This window comes from Ceratotherium simum, chromosome 4 (assembly GCF_057802395.1).
Source record: "Ceratotherium simum simum isolate JZ-2026a chromosome 4, ASM5780239v1, whole genome shotgun sequence".
NCBI classification, from domain to species: Eukaryota; Metazoa; Chordata; class Mammalia; order Perissodactyla; family Rhinocerotidae; genus Ceratotherium; species Ceratotherium simum.
This window is the reverse complement of record NC_141903.1, coordinates 20,539,661-20,554,459: the sequence shown is the minus strand read 5'-3', so window position 1 is coordinate 20,554,459 and position 14,799 is coordinate 20,539,661. Positions and strand designations below refer to the sequence as shown.

Below are 14,799 nucleotides of genomic sequence, written 5' to 3'. Positions count from 1 at the left end.
TGCAGAAATTGTGGTGAAAGTGAGTCCCTCCACCAGCACCCTGCCCTTTTGCTGTGTAGGCTGCTAACAGAAAAGTCAGTCTGTAGTGATTAAATAGCAAAGCCGATGTGGGGGTGAATTGGTGATGGAATATGAAAGAGAGTGACCTTTGGATTCCAAATGGCTTTCCATTTCTTATATTGGTCTCTTCCTGGGTCTTGGCTTGGATTCCATGAGCTTTCATGTATACTTATAATATGCATCCCACCTCCCCACCCTTTTAAATGTAAGATAGCTCCCATAGATTTCTGTTACAATCCATCTATACAGGCACTGTGGTTATATCTATAACCTGGTGAGTTCAGATATTGGAAGAGAAGATTCTTGCTGAAGGCTACCTGTAGAACAGTAGAGGCAAGGACATAAGGTGGTAGGAGCATGAGGAGGGATTTCTCACTCCACCTGGGAGTGCTGGCAAAGGTTTCACAGAGCAAGTGAAATTTGAGCCAGGCTTTGAAGGATGGTAGGAGTTTACTAGGAATGACAAGCGTCTAAATCCGGTGGAGCCAGGCTGATGTGTAAAGGCATAGGGAGAGCAACCATAGAAATTGGGGATGTAATTCGATGCCAGAAAAGTCAAGGGTTTCTTATGCCATGCTAAAAATAACAAGGCATATTTTCAAAAGAGAAATGAAGATAATCTAAAAGCATAATTTGGAAACAATGGTCTGGAATATCTCCTCATTATAGATTCATTTGCTATGCACTGTAATAGAGCTGGTCCCTGTAAATGCATTTGGAATTTAAATGACTTGCACTTATACCTTCTATAAGGTTTGGTCTATACAATACTTTAGAGGAAGCTATTGAAAAACATTCATAATCTTTCATTCTGGTTGTAATATTTCTGTGGCATGGGAAAGACATTAAAAAAGAAGACTTGCACACATCATGTTTGGTTCAGGCAGATGTTAATTAGAAACAAAAGCAATTTGTGTTTAATTTAATGGTAGTGGGAGATTCATTATACTGTTCTTTGGTCAGACACAGTGCAATGAAGGTAGATTTCTTTGTTATTTTTCTCTTTCTTTCTAGTCTCTTTGTCTTTCACAGCCATGGTTTAATGTATTTCCTGGGGATTCTGACTCTTCATTTTCTCTCCCATTTGATTTTTTTCTATATTGTTACTATTTTGTTTGAAATTTAATTCTTTTCTGCTTCTAAGCTTTTGTTTGTTTTTGCATCCTGTAAGTAACACATTTCTAATTTTTATTTATGGTTGGCAAAATCAATTGTGGATTATTCAGGGGTTGGCAACCCACTACTAGGTCATATGGACTCTTAGTTTTTCACATTCATCCTGTTGCTGATTTTATAACCTTTCCCTTACTAACATATTCATTGACAATTACCCAGGGATGAAGGAGGAAAAAGAACTCAGTTAAAATTTGATTTTTTGGAGCAAATTTGATGAAAGGTTAGTTGGGGAAGGATTTGAAACTCCTTGTTTTTTTTTTAAACAAGAACTTTGATTATCAGTAGAGCTGACTTCCCTGGGAATGCTGACTTTCCTGGATTTGAATAATAGGCTGTGGAGGGAAAGGCTAACAGTATTCTGAGGACAAACCTAGTTTTTGGTAATACCTGTTTTTTTGGAAGTAACTAAGAATTCAGCGCCCTGGGATTCTTTTCAGAAGTTTTAGCAAGCTGTAAGAAAAAGTTTTCTTTTAGGAAGATGGGTCTAATGGAGACCTCTAGACTCCTCCTTCATGGAATAGCTTGCTTCTCATTTGGGAGAGCAGAACAGCCAGAACCCCTACTCTCTTCATTGAAAGATGGAGGTAGGTAGTATGGCTTTTAGGCCCATGGTTATGCATTCTAGTCCTCGCTTTGCCACTCACTAGCTATGTGATAACAATAGTAGCGATACAAATAATAAAAACATACTGGTGGTTTATTGTGCTGTTGTTATATGTCAGACATTTTACTTATCTTATTATACTTTGTTCTTGCAAAAACCTCATGAAATAGGAAAATTCTGATCTCTATTATATATATAGGGAAACCAAGTCAGAGATTACGGTAATCCCCCCTTGTTTGTGGGGGATACGTTCCAAGACCCCTGGTGATGCCTAAAACCACGAATAGTACTGAACCGTACACATGCAGTACCGTCTTTTTTCCTAACTAACGGGCGAATGAGCAGGTGACCAATACAGCGTGGGTATGCTGGACGAAGGGATGATTCATGTCTTGGGCTGGTCGGGGCAGGACAGTGCAAGATTTCATCATACTACTCAGAATGGTGTGCAATTTAAAACGTACAAATTGTTTATTTCTGGAATTTTCCATTTAATATTTTTAGACCTTGGTTGACCGTAGATAACTGAAATCCTGGAAGATGAAACTGTGGATAAGGGGGGACTGCTGTATATAGATTGCCCAAGGTTACGTGGTTGGTAACTGGCAGGAACCTAACTCTGGAGCCTTTGTTCTTAACCACTGTATTATGCTTTCTCCCAACACTCAATTGCCTGGTCTTTCTGGGCCTCTGTTTCTTCTTACAAAAGGGAAACTTGTGATTGCTCTGACACCCTCCTCCTATCGGAGAGGGTCAAATGAAAGCGTGAAAGGTAAACTGTTTTGAAGACTATAAAGTAGCAGAAAAAATACAAACAATTAAATAAGATGTGCATGCTGAAAGAGAGAAAGAGAGAAGGAAGGCTCCCTGGTGCGAGAATTAGAGTTTGACCTTCAGCAAAGGGCTGCCGTCACTTTACTGACAGCCCAAGCTGGCGACCTGGGTCTCTTCTTCCACAGCTGTCAGAATGGCTGGGGCTGGGGACAGACGCCAGGCTTGGGCATCCAGGCGTGAGTGGCAAGGCCTCCTTCACCGGAGTCTCTGGGCAGATTCACTCAGAGCTTGACCTTTTGAATGTAAAACACTTGTCAGGTTGCCAAGTGCCAACCAGCCAGGGGAAGAATATTCCTGTGGCTGTTCCAGGGATGCTCTCTCTCTGACTCATTTTCTAACTATAAAATTGTGTGGTTTATTTGAGTGTTTTCAAATTATAGACACCCACTCCAAGTCTGGTAAGTCTCTCTGGGTGGGGTTTGGGGGAGGGAATGCTTGTTATCTTGGGAATCATTGGTATAAATAGTATGTTTATAATCTCAGTTGACCCATTTGGACAAGAGATTTGCACAAGAGAGCTCTGTTGAAAAGCAAAATCGTGGACTGTTCTATAAACTTGTTATTGGTGGAAAAGCTTTCTTTTAGGAATCAAACCTCAGAGGACTAACCTGAGAAGTTAGTAATTTAAGTTATATATTTGCAGTCACTAACTACCGAGAATACGAATTCACAACATTGTTGTTTAAATGTTTAAGTTAGGTAGATTGTAAAATTGCTGCAAATTCCTCTCATCCCAGATTGCACTCCCCTTTGCCAAATTACTTTGTCTTATGGACTCTTTCCATCAAGAGATGAGTCTATTTCTCCACCTCTTGAATCTGGTGGCCATATGATCTGCTTTGGTCAAAGGAACATTAGGAAATGTGATGCAAGCAGAGGCTTGAAAACTGTTTGTGTATTGGGCTTTCCCTCTCTTGCTGCTAGGACCCCTTTTGTCACCAGTACGAAGCCCACATCAGCCTACTAGAAGATGAGAAAACACAGGGAGCAAAGACTGGGGCCCAGAGGAGGCCCCTACACCAACCGTTCTGCCAACCACCAGGCATGTGAGTGAAGCCACCCTGTCTTAGTCCATGTGGGCTGCTTAACAAAATACCAGAGACTGAATGGCGTATAAACAACAGACATTTATTTCTCACAGTCCTGAAGGCTGGAAAGTCCAAGATCACGGTGCAACAGACAGATTCGGTGTCTGGTGAGAGCCTTGTTCATAGACAGGTGTCTTCTCACTATGTCCTTACATGGCAGAAGGGGTGAGGGAGCTCTCTGAGGTCTTATGATGTGATTTATGGTAAATATATATTTGGTCTTCATCCTGTTCATGTCACAGAGCTCCTAAGACCCTTGGAATTTCTTAAGTAATTTGAGCAATAAAGGTGTCTTTTGTTATTCATAACAAGCTTCTTTCAACTGCACCTTAGTTTATGTTAAGGAAGTGACTTTTGGAAAGCTCCTAAGGATAGGGGCTGGTTGTCAGGGGAACCAACCTTGTGATTAGAGGGTTGGAACTTGCAGCTTCACCCCTTGACCTCTGGGGAGGGGAGAGGGGATGGAGATTGAGTTTGATCACTAAAGGCCAATGATTTACTCAATTGTGTCTATGTAAGGAAGTCTCCAAAAACCCCCAAAAGGATGGGCTTTGGAGAGCTTCCAGGTTGGTGAACAAGGCACCCATGTGTTGGGAGGGTGGTGCACCCCAAACTCCGTGGGAGCAGAAGATCCTGTATTCAGATCCTCTGGATCTCACCCTGTGTATCTCTTCATTTGGCTGTTCATTCATATCCATAATATCCTTTGTAATAAACTGGTAATCTAGTAATTAACTGTTTTCCTGAGTTCTGTGAGCCTCTCTAGCAGATTAATCGAACCCAAAGAGGAGTTGGTGGGAACTTCTGATTTATAACCTGTTGGTCAGAAGCACAATTAACAACCAGGACTTGCAATTGGCATCTGAGGTTGTGGGGGGTGGGCAGTCTTGTGGGACGGAACCCTTACACTGTAGGATTTGATGCTAACTCCAGGTCAGAATTGAGTTAAATTGTAGGACATCCAGCTGGTGTCTCAGAATTGCTTGGTGTGGGGAAAAACCCCCACACATCTGATGTTAGAAGTGAAGTCAAATGAAGTGTAGTGTGAGAGAAGAGGAGATACTGTCAACCCCCCAAAACAGAAACCAATTTAAGAGGCGAAGTGTTTATTTGGGATCAAAGGATTGCAACTCAGGAAGTACAGATTCAGGTAGAAATCCAAATAGTGTCCCAATTACAGGAGAGGGGCTTAGGGTTTTTATGAAAAAGGGAAGATGAAGTGAGTTGTATTAAAGAAGAGTTCATTGGTGCTAGGTGTAGTAAGGCTACGTTTGCACTTCATAGATTGGCCTGAGGTTCGATCATCAAGCAAAAGGCTAGACTTGTACTTCATTGATTGGTTAGCGATTCGGTCATCAGCAAAGTCCAGTTCCATCAGTCTTTACAGACAGGTTATTCTTGTCGTTACTGACTTCTTGGAATGTTGGCGGTTTGGTCCAGTTTGGAAGACAAAGAAAACAAGACTTGCAAGGCATTTCCTCTGAAATGGCTGCTCCGGCTCTATTTTAATATGTCTCCACTCATATCATCTTTCACAGTACTCAGAAGAGTTTTTTCTCTAAACAGGTCTTTTTTTTTTTTTTTTCTTTTTTGTGAGGAAGATTAGCCCTGAGCTAACGTCTATTGCCAATCCTCCTCTTTTTGCTGAGGAAGATTGGCCCTGGGCTAACATCCATGCCCATCTTCCTCTACTTTATATGGGACACCATCACAGCATGGCTTGATAAGCAGTATGTCAGTCTGGGCCCGGGATCCAAACCTGTGAACCTCAGGCTGCCAAAGTGGAGCGTGCAAACTTAACCGCTATGCCACTGGGCCAGCCCCAACAGGTCTCTTTTTTTTAAGGGCACTATTCTCATTCATGAGGGCTCCACCGTCATGACCTAGTCACCTCTCAAAGGCCCTACCTCCTAATACCATCACATTGGGGATTAGGTTTCAACATATGAATTTTGGGGAGACACAAACATTCAGCCTATAGTATACCCTAAAACCTCTAGGCCCAGCCAAACCGTTGACAACAGACATTTGCCAAGCTGGCCCAAACCAGAAGAACCTACAGTAGATCCACAGTAGAATCCAGTAGATCCACAGAATCATGAGCAATAATACATATTTGCTGCTTTAAGCCACCAAGTTTTATCGTATTTTATTATGTAGCAAAGCTGATACAAACTCTATTTTTAAAAAATTTCAACCCAAATCCTTAGTCTATTGGAAAGATTGGCAAGCTAAAGCCGTTGGGCTAGTCCTCTGTTTTTGTAAGTAAAGTTTTATTGGAACACAGTTAATTTACGTATTTTTTTCCAGCTTTATTGAGATATAATTGACATATAACATTGTGTAAGTTTAAGGTGTACAGTGTGATTATTTGATACATGTGTATATTGTGAACTGATTACCACCATAGGGTTAGTTAACATCTCCATCACCTCATCTAATGTACAGAATGGTGACTCTAGTTAGCAATACTGTATTACCTGTATATACCCGAAAGTTGCTAGGAGAGTGGATCTTAAATGTTCTCACCACAAAAAAAGGTAATTATTTTATATATTTTCTATGGCTTCTTTTGAGCAATTATGGCTGAGTAGTTGTGACAGACGCCAGATAGCCCTCAAAGACTAGAATATTTACTATCTGACCCTTTAAGAAAAAATGTGCCGACCCCTACAATTTGTGTTTTTCTAATTGCTGTATAGGAATTCTTCTTCTTGATGCTAATTCTTTCTTGTTTGCATTTATTGAAAATATTTGCTCCAAGTTTGTAACTTATTTCACTTTCTTTAAGGTGTCTTTTGATGACAAACAAGTTCTTAATTTTAAATAGCCAAATTGATAAATCTTTTTTTCATGGTCAATTCTTTTTATGTCTTGTTTAGAAATCATTTCCTACCTCAAGGTAAAAAAATATTTACTTAATGTTTTCTATTTAAAACTAAAAGTTTCGTTTTTTACATTTATGTCCTTAATACATCTAGAGTTGATTTTTGGATATAGTGTGAGGCAGGGGTCCAATTTCTTGTTTTCTATATGGATTGCATTTTTTTTTCACAGCTCTATTTATTGAATAGTTACTCCTTACCCTACTGATGTCATGTGCCACTTGTGTCATCTATCAAAATATTACATAAGTGTGTTTGTTTCTGAGCTCTTTATTCTATTCTATCCTGTCCTACCCTACTCTGCTCTATCTTATCCTATTCCATTCCATTCTGCTCTACTCATCAATTTATCTGACCGTGCGCAAATATGACTGTCTTAATTATTATAGCTTCATAATAATCCTGATCGTTTGTAGGGTAAGTCCCCTCTCCTGCTCTTCTTTGGGTGATCTTAGCCATTCTTGGTCCTTTCCTCTTCCATATATATTTTAGAATCATCTTGTCAAGTTCCATGTAAAACCATGTTGAGATTTAGCATTGAATCTGGATAAATTTGGAGAGAATGGATCTCCACAATATTGTCTTTCTACCCATGGACATGGTAAATATTTCTCTTTTTATTTAGGTCTTATTAATATCTTAATAAAGTTTTATAATTTCCATCATAGTTCTGACACATCTTTAGTTAGATTGTTTTCTTATCCTGATATTCTCTGAACTACTGTAAATGGATTTTTTAAATTATATTTTCTAATTGTTTGTTGCTGATATATAGAAATGCAACTTAAAAAATATTAATCCTTTTCATGAAGGTGGCACCAAAAGTGAAGGAAGCCCCTGCTCCTCCCAAAGCCGAAGCCAAAGGCTTTGAAGGCCAAGAAGGCAGTGCTGAAACATGTCCACAGCCACAGAAAAAAGATCTTCATGTCACCCACCTTCCAGCAGCAGCTCAGGAGGCAGTCCAAATAGCCTCAGAAGAGTGCCTCCAGGAGAAACAAGCTTGACCACCATGCTGTCATCAAGTTCCCCCTGGCTACCAAATCGGCCATGAAGAAGATAGAAGACAGCAGCACATCTGTGTTCATTGTGGATGTCGAAGCCAACAAGCACCAGATCAGAATGGCTGTGAAGAAGCTCTGTGACATTGACATGGCCAAGGTCAACACCCTAATCAGGCCTGATGATAGAGAGAAGGCATATGTTCAGCTGGCTCCTGACTATGATGCTTTGTATATTGCCAACAAAATTGAGATCATCTAAACTGAGTCTAGCCAGCTAATTCTAAATATAAATTTTTTCACCATAAAAAAAAAATCTTAGGGGCTGGCCCGGTGGCGCAAGAGGTTAAGTGCGCGCGCTCTGCTGCGGCGGCCTGGGGTTCGCCGGTTCGGGTCCCGGGTGCGCACAGACGCACTGTTTGGCAAGCCATGCTGTGGTGGCGTCCCATATAAAGTGGAGGAAGATGGGCACAGATGTTAGCCCGGGGCCAGTCTTCCTTGGCATAGAAAGAGGAGGATTGGCAGATGTTAGCACAGGGCTGATCTCCTCAGAAAAGAAAAAAACAAAACAAAAAAATCTTATAACCAGCCTACTTGCTAAACTCTATTATTTCTAATAATTTATCTAGATATATACTTTTGAGTTTTCTTTTTAAATAATCATATGTTATGCAATTAACTATAGATTTTATTCTCGTCCAATTCTTAGAACTCATTTCTTTTTCTTATCTTATTGTACTGGCTCAGACTTTCACAATGTGAATAGAAGTGGTATTAGTGGGATCCCATCCCATTCTTGATTTTAAAAAGAATGATTCTAGCATTTTCCCATTTAAAAGATTGCTCTAGATTATTTATATTTTTGTGTCTTTTTGGTATGCCCTGATCATTCTTTGAGCCCTTCCTTACTTTCTGGAGCCAAAAGATATTGCAGGTTTATCTTGTATTTTCCCTCCCTAGCCCTGGAGTCAGCCATTTCTCTGAAGAGCCTTGGTTTCTTAAGTGGAGGATAATATATAGAAACCAAGATCTGGGCACTAGAGGTACTCGCTGTTACTGGAATGTCATTCTTGTTATCTTTTAGTGGACAGAATGGGCACATACACACACACACATATATATTTGTCTATCTATATTAAAACCATGAGTTCACACTAATACTTCCAATTCCAATCCAACACGACAAGGTTTATTCTTGCCTTCCTCTTTTCCATGTTTGTAACTTGTTTTCCAGTGAGAACCCTTATTTCTATTATCTTTGATGTGTTTAATTATTTGCTCAATTCCCCCTGTATGTAACTAAAGTCTTGCTTTGGTTAAAAAACACCAGAGAGGGGGAGGAGAAGGAGAAGGAACAGAGAAAGGAAGAAGGAGGAAGGAGGAAGGAGGAAGAGTTTAGATTTTTGTCTTTATTTTACAGAACCATCTGCCTTTTCCCACAAACACGGAAGAAAAGACACAGAAGGGCAGGGGAAGGGAGAAGCGCCTCCGGGGAAACAGACCAGTCCAGTCTCTGCCTTTGGGGTGGCTTTGAGTGGCAGGCCAGCACATGGAGCCAGCTGGCCCCTCCTCTTGTCTTCCAGGTGGTTCCTGGCAACGTTTTTATTTATTTATTTATTTATTTATTTATTTATTTATTTATTTATTTATTTATTGTGAGGAATGTCAGCCCTGAGCTAACATCCATGCCAATCCTCATCTTTTTGCTGAGGAAGACTGGCCCTGGGCTAATATCTGTGCCCATCTTCCTCCACTTTGTATGGGACACCACCACAGCATGGCCTGACAAGTGGTGCATCAGTGTGTGTCCAGAATCCAAACACGGGCCGCCAGCAGCAGAGTGTGTACACTTAACTGCTACGCCATGAGACCGGCCCCTATTTATCTATTTTTTAAAAACAGCTTTATTCAGATAACAGTATAGTTCACATACCATACAATTCACCTATTTAAAGTATACAATTCAGTGTGTCTTAGTATAGTCACAGATATGTGCAGCCATCACCACAGTTAATTTTAGAACATTTTCATTACCACAGAGAGAACCTTTGTACCTTTACCATCACTCTCCTGTCCCCCCATCCTTCCAACTCTAAGCAACCACTAATTTGATTTCTAATGCATCCTCTCTATAGATTTGCCTATTCTGGACATTTCATATAAATAGAATCATATAATATGTCTTTTGTGACTAGCCTCTTTCACTTAGCATAATGTTTCCAAGGTTCATCCATGGTGTAGCCTGTAGCAGTACTTCATTCCTTTTCATGGCTAAGTAATATTTGATTGCATGGCTATAACACATTTTGTTTATCCATTCATCCATTGATGGACAGTTGGGTTGTTTCCACTTTTTGGCTTTTGTGAATAGACTGCTTTAGACATTTGTGTACAGGTTTTTATGTGAACATTTGTTTCAGTTCTTTTGGATATATACCTAGGAGTGGAAATACAAGGTCATATGGTAATTCTATACTTAGCTTTTTGAGGAACCACCGTTGTCCATAGTGGCAACACTGTTTTACATTTCCACCAGCAATGTATGAGGGTTCCAATTCTCTACATCCTTGCACATGTCATTTCTGTTTTGTTTTTGTTTTATTATAGCCATCTTATTGGGTTTGAAGTGGTTTTGATTTGCGTTTCCCTAATGACTAATGATGTTGAGCATCTTTTCGTGTGTTTATTGGCCATTTTTATATCTTCTTTGGAAAAATGTTTATTCAAGTCTTTTGTCCATTTTTTGAGTTGTTTGTCTTTTTGTTGTTAAGTTTATATTCTGGATGCTAGGCCCTTATCAGAAATGTGATTTGCAACTAGTTTCTCCCATCCTGAGGTTGTCTTTTCACTTTCTTGATTATATCCTTTGATGCACAAAAGTTTTTAATATTAATGAAGTCCATTTTGTTTTTTCTTTTGTTGTTTGTGCTTTTGGTGTCATATCTAAGAAACCATTGCCAAATCTGAGGTTTTGAAAATTTACCCCTGTGTTTTCTAAGAGTTTTATTATTTCAGCTCTTACATTTAGGTCTTTGAACTTTTGAATAAATTTTTATAAATGTTGTGAGCTAAGGGTCCAAATACATTCTTTAGCATGTGGCTATCCACTTGTCCCAACACAATTTGTTAAAAAGACTATTCTTTCCCCATTGAATGGTGTTGGCATCCTTGTCAAAAATCAGTTGACCATAAACACATTGGTTTATTTCTGGGCTCTTAATTCTCTATATGTCTATTCTTATGCCAGTACCACTCTCTTTTGGTTACTGTTGCTTTGTAGAAAGTTTTGAAGTGTGAGTCCTCCAACTTTGTTCTTTTTCAAGACTGTTTTGGATATTCTGGGTCCCTTGCAATTCTATATGAATTTTAGAATCGGACTGTCCATTTCTACAGAGAAATCAGCTGGGATTCTGATAGAGATTGTGTTGAATCTGTAGATCAATTTTAGGAGTATTCCTGGCAGCCTTTAAAAAAAAGACTGTTTTTTAAAAAGCAGTTTTAGGTTCACAGCAAAAGTGAGAGGAAGGTATAGAGATTTTCCATATCTCCCCTGCCCCAACAAATGCACAGCCTCCCCCATTATCAACATCTCCCACCAGAGCGGTGCATTTGTTAAAATTGATGAACCTACATTGACACATCATTATCACCTAAGGTCCATAGTTTATGTTAGGATTCACTCTTGGTGTTGTACATTCTGTGGGTCTTGACAAATGTATAATGACGTATATCCACCATTATAGTATCATATAGAGTAGTTTCACTGCCCTAAATCTGGCAGCATTTTAAAGCTTAATGTCTTTGGTTATTTTAGAGGCAGTGCTTTTGAGGGCCATGAAGTTGCTAGGTATGTGTGTAAATGAATGAGAGACCACTGTGGGAGTTTGCACATCTCCACCTTCCACTGTGGGAATCCTTCTTGGCCCTGGGGTGCCATGTATGCAGAGCAACAACATTTCTTGTTCAGCTCGTACTTGCAGCTATTTGTGTTGAGCACCTTGCTGAATTTTCTCATCATATCATTGGGCTCCATGGAGCTTGTGATTTTCATACTCCACGTACAGTGCAGAGTGTGGCTTGGCCTCTCCGGGTTTCAGTGTCTTCACTTGATCTTTGCTTTCAGGTTCTTTCAAGTTCCTTCTACCAAATATGAAACAAAGATGTCTCTATATAAACTTGAAGAACTTGCCAAAGCCTCCAGTGGCCCAGTGCTGGCCATGGCCATTGCCAGAGGGAGAGGCTAGCGTTATATGGGGCAAAATTTGCTGGTCCTGTACCTGTTGGAGCTGCCCTAGTGTGTATGGAGTTTTCCTTTGGATACATTCTTGGGAAAATTGGTTACATCTGGAGTCCCAGCACTGCTGCTGATGCTGTGGGTCAAGGGGGAGGCCACAGGGACACACTGGGGGACATTGCTAGGCTGCAGCACCTTACAGTTACCCTCTGTGAGGTGCAGCCCAGAGGCATGGTTGGGGTTATACCTAGGCCATCTTGGATTCCTAGTGCTGTCAGGGCAGGACTGGGGAGACTGCAGGAGAAGCAGAAGCCCTGAAGGCCCTGGACCCTGGCATGATTAGGCTGTCACTGCCCTTCTGCATAGAGGCCTGGCCAAGGCTGACTCTCTCCCAAGGTGGGGAATTCCTCCTCTGATTTGTGCTGATCGAGAGGCTGCTGTTTGCAGTTGGGCCAAGGGTAGTTGTCTTCTTCTCCAAGCAGGATAGTGGGCTGGCAGGCATGATGACTGTGCTGCTGGCTTTCTGCTCTGTATCCTGATCCTCCTCAGGATCTGTCTTGCTCCTCTGAGTATTCTTAGAGTAGCAACTGTTATGGACTGTATTGTGTCTGCCCTAAATTCATATATTGAACCCCTAACCCCCAATGTAACTGTATTTGGAGATAAGGCCTTTAAAGAGGTGATAAAGGTCATATCATCAGGTCATAAAGTGATAAAGGTGATATCATGAGCCCTAATTTAATGAGTGGTGTCCTTATACGAAGTGGAGGCACTAGGGATGCACAGGCACAAAGAAAAAGCCATGTGAGGACACAGTGAGAAGGTGACTGTCTGCAAGCCAGGAAGAGAGACCTCACTAGAAACCAGCCCTGATAGCACCTTGATCTTGAACTTCCAGCCTCCAGAACTATGAGAAAATAAATTTCTGTTGTTTAAGCCACCCATTCTGTGCTGTTTTGTTATGACAGCCCTAGCAGATTAATACAGCAATTAAAAGTAGGAATGAGGGGCTTGCTGAAACTCAGTGCTTGTGGTTGGCAGAGACCCCAGTGCTGTACTTTGTGGCATAGGGAGGGAGTGCTGCTGAAGGCTGGGGCTTCAAGGTGAGGGTGTAGACCTGCAGCTTGGATCTCTGAAGCCCAGGAGCAGATAGGTGGTCATCACCTCGTTTTACCTCTGGCCCACCAGCAAGTCCTGGATCTCTTGCCATGTGTAACCCGTGGACACCATCAACTCAGCCGTCCGGGTCCTTGTAGTCAGAGGGTGACTACATAAAGCTTTAGTTCCTCATCTTCATGACCACATTCATCCATGGATCCTCCGTGATTTGTTCTAAAGTGCCTTTCTTGCTAGGACATTGAGAATGAGAAATTTCTTGAGCAGGTTTTAACATTCCACGCAATAGTCAAAGGGAATATGGTATATTTTGCCCAGTACTTCCTCCTGTGGCTCCTTGAAGTTCTGTCCATCAAAGACAGGGATCCACTGACCAGTGTGTAGAGGATGACTCCCAGGTTCCACACAGCCACAGTGGGTGAGAACACCATACTTTTGGCCCTGGGAGAGTTCCAGGGCAGCATAAAGGGGGACTGTTCCCGAGGGTATCCAACTTATTGCCAAAGGTGAATGAGTTGCTGAAGCCAAAGTCTGCAATCTTGATGTTCATGTCAGGATCCAAGAGCTGGTTTTCTGACTTTAAGTCTCTACGGAAAATAAACTTCTGGTGCCAATACTGTAGCAGACACTATCTGGCAGAATTTGGCTTGGATCTTTTTTTCTTTCATACTGCCATGAGCCACTAGATACTCACCTCCACTAGTGTCACACCCACACTGTGACAAGGACTCTTGTCCTCAGTCTCTATCACTTCAAATAATCTCACCATGTTGGGATGATTCAAAGCCTTGTGATTTTTACTTTTTGGGATAGACTCTGGAGGCTGGAGGAATTCTGTTGAGTCTTGTCAGTGATCTTCATGGCTACCTCTTCCCAGTCAGGATGTGTCACGCCAGTTTCACCATGGTGAAAGTACCCTTGCTGATGGTCTCAAGTTGCTGGTTGTTGCCGACATGAGTCTCCTCCTCAGCAGAGACGGCTGAGAGGCCCTGCGGCATGTTGGATTTCCTGCTGGGCTTGAAAGCAAAGTGGCTCAAGGTCAGCCTAAACCTGGGAAAAGCTAGTGAGAAGCTTGGTCCAGGTCACCTCAAAAAAGAAAAAAATCACTTCCCAAGACCACCTGATGAACTGATCTTTATAATGGAATCAAAACACGATGGCAGACTAAAATAAAAATCAACTAAATAAAAAAACTAAGTAAAAAAAGAAATGAGAAAAAAGAATAAATAAAAAGGAAAAACATGAGAAAAGAACAAAAGAGAAGAGAAAACCATAATAAAAAAGGAAAAAAATGAGAAAAAGAAAAAATTGAGAAAAATAAAAGAAAAAGTGAGAAAAAATAAAGAAAATGGCAAAATGAGAAAAAGAAAAAAATCAGTAACAAATGAAATATACAGAAAGCCACAATGCCAAGGAGAAAACAAGCTAACTTTGGTCAAATGTCCCTTGGGTCATTGAAAACCAGCTTCCTCAGCTAGAAGGACAGCAAACCTAGCCCCAACCAAGGACTTATATAGGTGCTTGGAATTCCATAATAATGGCTCCTTATGAGGTCATAGGAAGAAAAGGACCTATCATGGCTGATGATAATCCACAGTGGTTTCCTCATTTTTTTGGTCTCGAGAACCCTTTAGTTTTTAAAAACAATTAATGAGAACCTCAAACAGCTTTTGGTTTATGTGGGCTATAACTGTCGATATTTACCTTATTAGAAATCAAAACCTGTATGAAGCGTCAGTGGCTTTTTCATTTCTAGGTTGAATAGCTGTAATAATTTTTTGGCTCAGTGTATTTTTAAATGTCC

The 14,799-nt window shown here is 40.8% G+C and overlaps 2 pseudogenes; one reads left to right on the top strand and one right to left on the bottom strand.

Moving 5' to 3' along the window:
- The first annotated feature begins 7,441 nt into the window (after window positions 1-7,441).
- Window positions 7,442-7,964, top strand: LOC101395927 (large ribosomal subunit protein uL23 pseudogene; annotated as a pseudogene).
- Window positions 7,965-11,450: 3,486 nt separating this feature from the next.
- LOC101395669 (serine/threonine-protein kinase MARK2 pseudogene) lies at window positions 11,451-13,993 on the bottom strand (annotated as a pseudogene).
- Window positions 13,994-14,799: the final 806 nt, after the last annotated feature.